The following is a 12,435-nucleotide window of genomic DNA, read 5'->3' as shown; positions in this document are numbered from 1 at the left end:
GGTCATTGTTGGATAGAGAGCTGTGCAATGTTCACTCAAGTCAACCTATGATGGGACCTTGGAAAAGTCCAGCTGTAAACACTGATCCAGCTGTAAATACTGCTCAGCCTAATCACAACAGTCTGGCTCTTATTGACATCAAACCTCCCCTTCTGCCTCACCAGTGCCTTTGGAAGGCTCCAAGCAGCTTCCACTTACCTGGGAAAGCAGCCCATGGTAGCTCCTTGGCAGAACAGATAATGCTCGGCCAGTGATGTCACATTATAAACAGCAGGGGGAAAGTGTTGATTTTTCCATCAGAAACACCATGAAAGAGTCTTCCTCTGAAATATCTCTGTCTGACATCCCAAAACCAAAACCACCATGGCAAATGATTAACTGAAGTGCAGAGAATGGAATAATATGTTTCCTCCAGAACAGCAGACATGTTTCTCACCCTTTGTTCAGTGGTCCCAACAGATGTTGTTCCCTGAACTGGACTCCCCCCACTCTTCTGAATTTGTGGTTTCACTGAAGAGCTGTCCCACAGGATGACTCTGTTGATTGAATTGACAGGTTAGCGGTGATCTGAACTGAATCTACGTTAAATCAGCTGGTGATATCCTGGGTCTCAAAATAAAGAATAGATAAAATATTGGTGAAGGTAGGTTTTCATTAAAACATTTTAGAATAAAAGCTTTGTCAAATTAAAGCTTTGCACAATTTGTAGAACTGATCCTCTATAAATTGAACCTTTAGCACTTGTTTTAAAATATGCCTCTACTATCTTTTTTCATACTGTGAAATCTTCCAAGCAATTATAAACAAATTATCATTCAGCAAAAGCACTGATAACAAATCTGACCTGTCTGAAAGCCTAGGGACAGGTTCCCATGGCAGCTCTACAGGGTGCCAAAAAGAGGCAGAAGGAAAACAGACATTAAGGAGGAGCTTTCCCTATCCTAGAAAAATCCCAACAGGAGAGGCAGCACCCTGTCATTAACTGAAGGCATACCTGTGCTTTATCACCCTTCTTTCCAAGGTCTGGTTTGATCTCCATGTGATGGATCTTAAGGAAGGATGGGTTGAGCTGCTGCCTTTACAAGGGGAGATGAATGCAGCAGCTCCACCAGAGACAGATTCTCAGAGTTAGGGAAGTGTTTGGGGCCTGAGCAGCTGGAAGGGTTTCCTTGCCCTGTGGCTAGATTTCCATGTAGGAAAACCAGAGAAGAGAATTCACTTAAGAAGAGCTGCTGGTTGGAGAGTCTCCCTTGGAGGTGCACTCAGCAAGGCAGAAGCTGTGACAGAAATCAGCTCCTGTCTCTGTGGGCACTCAGCCTCCAGCCTTTACAGCCCATCTGTCCCTTCCAGAAGCAAGCACAGTTTTAGGAGATTTGTGTGACAAAAGCCTGCAAGGGAACTCCTGTCTCTTTTCATCTCTCTGTTCCTTCTTCCAGCCCTGCTAGATTTCCCCCATCTAATCTAATAATCTATTAACAAAGACTTTTTTATTTAAATTCCCCCCAGAGAATTTAGTTCTCAGCCTCTGAGAGTGGCAGCTGATCCCTAAACCTGCCTTCTGTTCCCTGAGCAAAGGCCAGGCTGATCCCTCACCCACCTGGCCAGGCTTCCTGCTGTGAAGAGGCTCTCCTTGGAGCAGAGAGCAAAGAGCATCTGGACCTTTGTACACAGTAGTGAACTTTGGGCTGGGCACAGTGACCTGACCCAGGAGCAGCTCAGGAGCAGCCTCAGGGGTGCTCTGCATCTCAGGCAGCTGTGGGAAATGTCCGTAAGTAAAAAAATAAAGCACAAAATGCTTACACCCAGAACTGAGCTAAGGCTCCCAGGAGTTCCCAGGTCACCAATCCTGTCACTGATTCCTGTGCCTGATGTCCCAGGCTGAAAGCAGCTCCCTTATTTCCCACCCAGACACAAGTGGGGCAGTCCCTGCTGTCTGCAGGAAATGCTCTGAGCCCTCTTCCCCTCTGCCACCACCCCAAATGTCCCACCCAAACCACAGAGCTCCTCTGGAGTCAGAGCTGCTTTGGGGCCAGGCTCTGCATATCCAACAGGAAGTGTGGAATATTTCTGAGGGATGAAGTGTCCTTGGCAAAGCCAACTTTTGTACCACTGGGTATTAACTGATTTTCCATAAAACTTCATTTGTTTCCTGTCTAATTCTGCCTAGCACAAAGAGTTTTAAACAACCTACTGCAACTTCTCTACTTGCTTGCCTTTCATTTTCTCCAGAAATTAAATACATTGCAGCAGCATATCCTTAATGTTTATTATAGAATAAATGACTTATTCAGACATAAAAATACTTTGAGCCCTGTTGTGATATGTACAATGGTATAATAGATAACCCAAATACAGACAGTAAATGTGATGCCAGAAAATAGCAATACATATTTTATTGGGAGAAACTTGTGCTCTTCAGATGTGGCTTTGATTTAATATCTCTTTGGGCACTGTAGTTTAGCTGATTTAACTTTTAGTCAAGAAGATGAGTAATAAGGATTTAAACTATATGGTTTTCAAACTGCAAATTAGTTATCTGACTGGTTTTCACTTACAACAATGTAAAAGTACTGCAGTATTTAATTTACTGGTATAGCAAACAGTGCCTTAATCAATTTAAATCTCTTCTTCTCTTTTCATTCTTTCAGTAGATAACAGAGTTGTATAAACTGATACAGTTCATTCTACTTTGAGCTTTTAGACTGAGGGAAAGGAGGTGACCGCTCAACGTAAATGTGGGGGGAAAAATTCTTTCTCAAATTACGAGCTCTTCACAGATCCTGATCTGATTTGTACTGTTGCTGAAATCAAGCCTTTGTAGACCAAGAACATTGTGATCACAAGATGAACTTCTGAGAAGATAGTAAAATTAAGGCATGCATATCAAAAAAATGAATCAGGCATGTCCTTCAGAATGAAGATAATGGATGAAACCTACAGTGATCATTGGGAAACCTCAGTGAAATAAGAATATTTTCATCCTGGAGCAACACATTTCTAATTTGATATTACTTTCTCGGTAACCTTGACTAAATATTACAGACTGCAAGGTGGACATCCTCAAACATTTGCCTGTAATATGGAGAACAGACTGTGCCCATTGGAGGATCTGAATCAGTGCAAGATCCTTTCCATTAGAAGCACATCTGGCATTCCCCATGGCTGCCAAGCAGATGTTTTAAGGAAGTCACTTGAAGGAAGGGTGAGAAGATCCATTTTGGCAATGGGAGCCCTGCCCAAAGGGTAAATGAGCTGCTGGGCAGCCCTGTACACACACTGCTGAGCTCTGCACACTCAGAGCCCTGCCAAGTACTGGCACCAGCCCAGGTGAAGGAGCCCCTGCTCCATCCTGCCCTGGTGATGGATGCAGGCACACAGAGGGGCACAGAGGTGAGAGCCAACAGCCCCAGAGCTGCATTCATCCAACATCCAAGCACAATTCCACTCTGCATTCCCTGCCTTGTTACCAACTGAGCTGCTGCGGGTGTAAATCCATGGGCATGGCTGATTCCCCAGGAACTGAAATAAATGGCTGCTCCTTTCCTGCCCTGCCAGGGCTGCACAGCCAATGGAGTCCTAGAAAAGGGAGCTGCTTTCAATTCTGGCCTACCAGCACTGGCATCAACTCAGCTCTCCCTACAAAATCTTCATGGCTGATGAGGCAGAGAGCAGCAAAGGCAGAGCTTTGGCTTTCAGACCACAGACGAAGCTTCCAAAGGTTTCTTCTCTTTCTTTTGTCTCTGACAATTAAAAATAGATTAAAGCAGAGTCACTGTAAGCAGCATATCTGCAAGCACAAACCATCTTTATGCTGTACACAGGCAGAATCCCACTTGGAGATGGAGCACTGAGACACAGAGTCCCTTCTCAGAGCCTGTGTATTTTAGAGAAGTGTTTTAGAGAGCTCTCTCCACCCCACTGATGGCATCTCTGACACGGCATCCACTGCCACAGCCTACTTTCCTGCTGCTCTCCCTCTACTGTGTCTGACAGCATTTTTAGCATTTCACTGACCTAAAAATGGCTTCTGCCTGTTCCTGAAAATGCAAAAAAAGGTTCCACTAAAAACAGCACTTAGGGGGAAATGAGGATTAAAGAGCAGGTGGCACTTAAACCATGTAAATGTGAGTGATGTCAAACTGACTGCAGTGACAGAGCTCAAGAGCAATCTAATGGTGCTTTCTGCTCTTTCAAGTGAAGCATTTAAACATTGCCATGTAAGGCTGTTTAAAATGCACATTTTGTGACACTTTAATTCAGCTACAGTAGTGGTTTGATAAATCTCCTATTTCTGATTGGCACACAGCAAAAGGTCTCCCACACCTCTATGTGTTGAGTCCTGTAAATTTAACAGCATTTTTTTTTACACTGTGTATCCTGCAATATTTCTGTGCTGGAAAACCTCAACTTATAAAATCAGTGTCTCTAAAATTTTTGCTGTACCCTGCAGCCAGACCATAACATGTGGCACATTTGAAGGCCTAAAATTTGCAGCTTTAAAATTTCTCTGACTGGAATAATTAGATACTGCCTTGTATGTCTGCTACAATGTTTTGCACTTAAATTACTTATAAACCACTGTGAGATTCAAAGATGAATTTGACAGGGAAAAATAGGTATTAACTCCTGTGAGTAATTCAGGCATGTCAAAACTATAAATTGTTGCCTCACTTTTTTCTTTTTATGACTTGTGACACAAGAATGGATTATCTCTGCACACTGTTTTCTATTTAGGTTATGATTTTTGTCATTCAAATAAAGGCAGAGCAAGAAAGAATGAAAATAAATTATTATGGCTCACTGTAAACTATTTGCTGATAGTCTTAAAAAGGAAATTAATAGAAAAAATATATTCCTAAATTTCAATTCTAGTATGAGAACTGTAACTTTAAGGGAAAAATCATGTAAAATTAACTAATGTATATCTAGTTTTGGTACAATTATTTAATTCTCCATGCTGCAACATCTGACAGCAACTCACATACAATGACCTTGAAGTTCTAAAAATAATGAGTAAAATTTTTACCTTTCCTCTCCATTGTTACAGTTCAGTGTCACTACAATTTACTCACCTGGTGCCATTTTCCCAGCTGGTTGTAATTCTTGTCACAGAAATGAAGAATTTGAAACCTTTTCCAGATCACTTTTAGCATTCTGCATTTGGTTCCATTGCTAATTCTATCCCCACATTCATCTACAGGCACAATCTCTGAATACATTTTGTAAGGGTTCACTGAGCCAACCAAGTGAAATATGGAATAATAACAAATTGAAACTTCTCTTTCCTTGCTGAATGGTGTGTCACCACATATCACTAGAAGACATCCCAATTCTTATAAATCACACTGCACTAGACATAAGAAAGGGGAATGACTCAGGAGAAAAGGAAAAATATCATTGGTGTGCTCTTAAAGTAATATCAGAGTCACTGATAGATGCCTGCAAGTGTGACTGCACTGTGACATACAGGTGTATTTCACTGGTTGTGCAAGAGATTGTATCAGGGTACTCTATTTTAACAGCAGAATGATGCACTCCAGTAACTCTGCATCCCCATTCTGAGCCTGACTCCAAATTCCATCATAAAGCCATCATTCCATGGATTCTGTTGTACAAAGGGTCAGCAAACTCACCATGCCAGTCACACAGCCTGGTAAGATTTCCTGAGGTGACTTTTCCTTCAAGTACTCAGAAGTTTCAGGAGGAAGGTCAAAGTCCTCTGGTTTGCCAGTGAATTTGTCCTTCAGCTCAACCTGTCCTTGCAGAGAGGTTTCCTGCAGCACAGAGATGCCCCGTGCCCCTCTGTGCCTGGCAGAAGGTCCAAGTCTCTCAAAGCCCAAATCTCTCAGGGACAGAATTAATAACAGACTGCCAGGAAGTACCACAGCCCAGTTCCCATCCCTTTTCCCTCCAACACACCTTCTCAAGGAATGGTACATGCTGCAAACACAAGCTGAAACATGGGGAAATGCAAAATGTGGGGAGCCTGTGCTACCCTAAACACAAATTTAACTGCCTGGGGCAGAACTCTCTGAGAGGGTTTGTGCTCAGCTCAGCACAGGGAGAGGTCAATGCTCAGATGAATTTTTTCCAGGCAGGCAGAGCTCAGTGTCCTTCCCTGTGTTCAATGGGTGCCCCCAGGCTTCCTTCACTCCCCCTATTCACTCCCCTGAATGCAGAACCCAGAATGATTCAGGGCCACTCAGCCACTCAAACAAACAAGGAGGTGCACATTGACATCTGGGAAAAAAACTCTCACAAGTGCCCCCCATCATTTTAGACCAGGATTTTTAACTGGAAGCTTCCCTGAGAATTGAGTTGCTTCAAGACATTTTCTCCTATTTAAAAATGTTACTCATCTTTTGTGTGGAAGAAGGACTTTTTAAACCCTGTTCATTTCTGGCTTCATTGGTAACTCTGGTGTGAGGGATTTGAGCAATGGTGTAATACTTGCCAACAGCCCTGTGGGTCCTGAACCCCACACAATTCTGCAATCTCAAAACTTCATGGACTCATTTCAGTATTTTCCCACCATCCCTCTGTACAGTGGTGCAAAGCACAGAGCATCTGAGAATTCAATCACACCAAGAGGTGTCATTTGTATCACAAACCAGGTTTCAATATTGGAAAGGTTTCAATATTGTTATTCTTCTACTTAAAATGCTTCTGGTTTTATGTCTAACATGAGATGCTGCTTCAATAAGCCAGAGAAGCATTTGCAGTTTCTCTGCTGCATCATGAACTTTTACGTGTACACAGATCTGTCCATCCAGGCACCTCCAAACCTGTGTAACAACTCTGTCATTTCTCATTCCATCAGAGCTCCACTACTTATTCAAAGCAATGTTACAAAACTGTTTTCTACTTTTACTAGATGGATAACTGCAGAAGGTAAACAATATGAATTTAACTTTCTTTTTCTAACAGGAGTAACATACACTGTTGTACTAAAACCTAAAAAAAATAGATTTACTGATATTTGAGATTCACTTGTAATTCTATTTCTCCTCTTAGCAAGGACAGAACAGAGCATCATGGGCTGGGAAGTTTGCCTTTCTTTTCCATTCCTAAATATTATCTTTGCAGTTAGAAAAAGTGTAGTGTTTAAACAACACAGCACAGTAGCTGTGAAATGTGGTATTGCATCTGGGCACCGTCCATTTTCAAGAAATGCCATCTACAGGACTGAATTTGGATCTATTTTGGGGAGAAGCCAGGATTTCCAACACTCAGTTTAATATTTGGCTATTTTTCTCTTCCTTTGGTTATAAAATCATGTCGATTTATGGGAAGAAAAAGCTGTTCTGAACGTGATGTGTTTATAATCAATAAGATGGTCTAGAGAGATTTGGACTTTCAGACATTTGGATTGACTTTCAGCTGTGTGGCAGCACAGTAATTGATTATCTCAAAAGTCATTCTACCTTCACCTCAAGTCTATCAGACCAGAGAATTTAAAATGTTTTTAAAAGCCAGGCTCTTTTAACCACTTTGCAGAATGCCAGTCTACCAGATGGAGAAAGAAAACCCTAGCAAGGAAATAATGGGATTATTACGTTACTTTAGACCGTGGAGGTCTCTCCATAGATAAAAACATCTGCTGTGTCTATGTGTGTGCATGTGTTTAACAAAAAAAGGCTGGCCTGTCTGTGTGCACATGTGTACATGTCTGCACACAGTCTAACAGCTGAAGGCTTTGTATTTGAGAAAGCTATTTCAGAAAAAAAACCAATTTTTTTTTTCATGGTTATATAGATTTCACTGATGTTCCCATGGAAAAAAAAGATATTAGAGAGTGAAAGAAGTTCTGCTAACACATGAATTAACAAAGTCCAGATTCTTCTGAGTTTAGTCTGCTTGTTCCTTATGTCAGAGCCAGAGAAGGTCTGGCCAACATCTTCCCAGCCATTGAGAACAAAAAGGGACCTCTCTCAACCAAGAGGGAACAACAGCCAGTGGCACAACAATGGGGTGACACAGACAGACAGATGGACCCCTTCCCTTGCTCCATCTCCTCTGCCATTGCCCTGTATGATTCCACAAGTCTTGTTTCCACAGGAAACCACTCTACAAGTCTGTCAGGCACAAACCTGGACTCACTGTTCCCCACGGGCAGCACGTCCCTGCAGAGCGGCCGGGACGCAGTGGGGCAGGGTCATCCTCTGCTCCACAGGAGAAACAATCCACAGCACAGGCACCTTCCCTTCTTTTTGTCCCCCACCAGCAACTCTGGGGAGAGGAAATGCATTAAATATTCATTTAATGGTGAGAGCCATCACCAGGATCAAGGATGTTCATTTAATGGTGAGAGCCATCACCAGGATCAAGGATGCTCATTAAATGGTGAGAGCCATCACCAGGATCAAGGATGCTCATTAAATGGTGAGAGCCATCACCAGGATCAAGGATGTTCATTTAATGGTGAGAGCCATCACTAGGAACAGGGACATTCATTTAATGGTGAGAGCCATCACTAGGACCAAGGGGAAATGAAGATTTAGAGCTGCAATCCAGGGAGGAACATTTTCCCTTCCTCTTCCCAGCCCAGCTGTGCTGTGCTGGCAGCCAAGCCCTGCCAGGGCAAGGCCTGGGCAGTCCCTGGCACACATTTCCTCTGCTCTGACCCTGGCAGTGCCCACAGCTGCATTTTGGCCTCTCAGGACACTGCAGGGACCCTTCTCAGGCAGGCTGGGCTCACCTCCCTGTTTGTGAGGAGAGCTAAGCTCCATGAGCCTGGGGGATCTTCTGCCTTTTGCCTGCTCCTTGTTCTGCCTCCTTGCCAAGGAGGCTGAAGTAATTTAATTTTTTTTTTTGTCACATATACAAATGCAGGCTGCAAGTCCAGCTCCTAAGGCTAACACCTTGTGAGAAAGTCCTCTTCTACCACAGGTCAAGTAAAGCAATTTGTTCTGTACTCACTCAGTTTTCGGAATGTTATTTTAAGCCCCAGATGGATCACTGAGATTCCAGGCTGTCCTGACACAGAGGCAAAACCACCCAAACCTGTGTCAATGAGGCACATATATTAAATCTCCTGCTTATGTGAAATATCCCTTTTGTGTAGCATCTTAAATCTCAGCCTCAGCCAGAATTTCAGAGGGTAGTTTCCTCTGCATCAGGGCTCTTTCTATTTCTTTATCACAAAATGTGCTCACCTTCACACCCTCTTGCAGTCAGAGCCAGCATATTCCATGGGGTTTAAGTAGCTGTGTAAAAAACAGATTTTTTTGGAGTAGCACAGGTGTGTCAGTTCCCCCAGACTGTGACACAGTTTATTTCAATTGAGCTGGCCTCTGCTTTGGGTAGGACTGCAGCTGGTGGGTCTTAATTCCAAGCTGAATCCAGCAATGCCAGCTCAAAAATGTGGCTGGTGAGGATTGCTTCACACAGACTCCAAAGTCATACACTGTGTATGGGACTCATCAACTCCTGACCATCCCAATTCTGGATAAAGCAGGTGAATGAAAAAAAAAAAAAAAGCCACTGGCAACACAAGAAACCGGGCAAGGCTCTGGTCCAAACTGATCTCCACAGACAAGACTGAGCCAAAAGTCACATTCTGTGGCCAGCACATCTACAGGACTCCAGAACTGATTGTAATTAGGGTCAGGCACAGATGTAAAGAACCCTACAGAATTAATAATACTGAAATGAGTTCCTTCAGTTTCAACTTTCAGCTGCAAAATATAGCTATTTAATATCCACGGACACCACTAATATTATTTTGCCTTTTCTTTCTGAAAGTCAGTGAAAGAGATGGGAAACAGAACACACATCCCAATCTAATGCTTGCAGTTCAAATAATCACAGGCAAACAGCTGTGTGCATGTCCACAATCACTACAAAAAATGTACAGAAAGAATCTCAACAATGTTTCTCCTGACCAGTATTACTCAGATTATACAGCTGTTAAAAGTAAATGTTATATTTATCTTTTACCTGTGCTCTCTGGGGAAATTTAAGAAAAAACATGATGAACAATACCCTGGGTTTAATGAAGATAATAGCACAGATGTAGACTGACCTGATTTTAGTCATGCTCTGCACATTTGAGAAGCATTAAAAACAATCAATAGGGCTGATATATCTAATAGATAAATTCAAATTTCCACTACTTTCCTGCACACACCAAGCAAAAGCTGCTATGGAATAAAAAATGAAATACGCAACAAAAGAGGACTTTTTAATTCCTAAAGAATGCAATATAAAAGTCATAAGAAAAAATTAAAAACAAGAATAAATTCATTTAAAGGACTGTTATTCTAGGGTTTTGCCATTAGCATCCAAATTCTGAAAATAAGAAATAGCAGATGCTTGGAAGCAGGATCTGAAAATAGAGCAGCATTTTACTTCAATAGGAGGTTGAAAATGTATACATTAGTGCTGAAACAAGAGGAACACTTTAAGGAATATTTTTACTTGATGCATTTTGCCAGTAACACTACAGAAATTCAGAACAGGTGTCAGGAACTCAGTGGAAATGCACCTCTTAAATCTACATTCACATCTGCCCTCTTGCTTTCACACACCAATTGTTGACAGGGAAAACTCTTAAATACACATCCCAGTGTCCAGGTCATTTCTCAGACAGACTTCCTCAGAATTTGGATCCACAGAGACTCTGATTTGGCAGCCATACACAACAGCATCAGGAGGCTCTGCTGGTTTCACCTGGAATGAGTTCAAACATCCCCTTGCAAACAGCATCCAAAGGAATGGGAGGACACTTTTAATTAAGAGTTCTACAATTAAATATCAAACAACACATCCCAGTCTCAGCCTGACCAGGAAGTGATGCTTGGGTCTCTCTTGACATCAGTTCTTTCTTCACCTTCTGCCTCTCCTGTCCTTGTCCTGCTCTCAACCACAATTTCCCTCAGCTAATGCTGCATGCTGCAGTGTGCACAAAGGCAAAATGTGTTCCAAAGGAATTTAATAAAAAAGCTCTTCCCCTGCATTTAGGCACCAGTATTAACCTTCTCTAATTCTTTTCATGTACTCTTATTTAATTAAGGATTTTTTAATTGTACTATAATGTTAAATGTTCCCCATCTGTTCAGGAGGGTGGTGCCATTCTCCAGAGGCAAGAATGAACTGAGAGGGATTTGCTCTGGAGGTGACTTTTGGGGCTTTGCTGCTGCTGGCTGATGCTTCCATCACAAGCACTGTATAAATATCACCAATTGTATGGGGCACTTGGCAACAGATAAAGGAATGGCACTGACTGGACCCTATGGATAATGTGTGAATGTCCTGGAATGAGACAGTCTGCTCTGTGTCCCAGAGCAGACTCTTCCTATTAGTGATATTGGGATAATTTCCATCATTATGAGGAGTTCATTGTGCTAAGGCAGTAAAAGCACACACCCCCAGTTTTATTTATTGTCTGCTCTAATTTTGTTATTTCAGTTTAACACATTTATGTTCCAAGTGTAATAGTGGTTTGAATTCATGCCCAGCTTACATAATAGAAATTCATTTGCTAAAAAGGTTTTCTTTTAGTATCTGGTGTCTTCTGAAAGGACAAATATAGCTCTGGCATCTCCCTTCTCTAATCATGTTACTGAAATACATAAAAAAGCCCTTTAGAGATTAATGTGATCTGGTTGTGCAGATATGATAGAGTTCTTACCACCTAGAACCTTCATTAAAAATCCACATAACAAAGGAGAATGACAGTTCTCCATAAATCCAGTTTGATATCTGAAACCTCCATGGGGAAAAAAAAAGCATCTATCACTAAGAAGCAACAAGAAAAAAATCTGTTATTTTCACAGTATTTCAGATAATAATTTCAAGGATAAAAACCTGTTTCATACAGAAATATTGGCATGTCTTCCTAGCCATTCCTTCAATTTGCATCATTAAATGCATTTACTATATTCATAACACATAAAATGTGTGTCCATGGATTACAGGGCTCAACAATTTAAAGCTTCAAACTTTTGCTCTAAAATAATCAAATTCCATGCAACACCTTCCCTCAAGTGTGGAAGTGCAGCTGACATTGGCAGTGCCTCCCTGACACCAAAGCCAGCTGGCGAATTTACCCCACCTCTGCATTCCCCAGTCACATTTTGTAACCTGGCTGTGAAGCCCTTGCTCTGTTTGGGCTGGAACTGGATGTGCAGATGAGCTGGCACAGCACAATCAGCTTTTCTCCTCCAGTCTGCACCCCCTGCTGCCCCTGGGTGATTTCCCTGGCCTGTCTGGATGCAGGGACTGGTGCCTCAGGCTACACCCTGGCCACAGACTAAATATCCCAAAAATCTCTGTTCTCCCTCTCACCTGGGAGCTCATTGTTCACAGAAACTGCCCGAGGCCCCTTCCCCTCCACAGCAGCCCAAACCCAACTGTGAACAGAAATTCCTCTTGGCAGCCTGCAGGGACTTCTCCTTTCCAGCCTCTGTGCTGCTCCTTCATTTCTGGGGCAAA

At 42.3% G+C, this 12,435-nt stretch overlaps 1 long non-coding RNA gene across 1 annotated transcript in view; it reads right to left on the bottom strand.

The window, feature by feature from the left end:
• Window positions 1-436: 436 nt before the first annotated feature.
• LOC139592603 (uncharacterized) overlaps window positions 437-12,435 on the bottom strand; it is a 30,829-nt gene continuing 18,830 nt past the window's right edge. Inside the window, exon 3 of the long non-coding RNA XR_011680055.1 lies at window positions 437-536. This is a non-coding gene — a long non-coding RNA (uncharacterized lncRNA). The remainder of the gene's footprint in view (window positions 537-12,435) is intronic.

The sequence above is a fragment of the Agelaius tricolor genome, unplaced genomic scaffold (assembly GCF_023055355.1).
Source record: "Agelaius tricolor isolate 1412-34295 unplaced genomic scaffold, bAgeTri1.0.p SCAF_8, whole genome shotgun sequence".
NCBI lineage: Eukaryota > Metazoa > Chordata > Aves > Passeriformes > Icteridae > Agelaius > Agelaius tricolor.
Note: the sequence above shows the minus strand (reverse complement) of the source record. Positions and strands in the feature narration are given on the sequence as shown.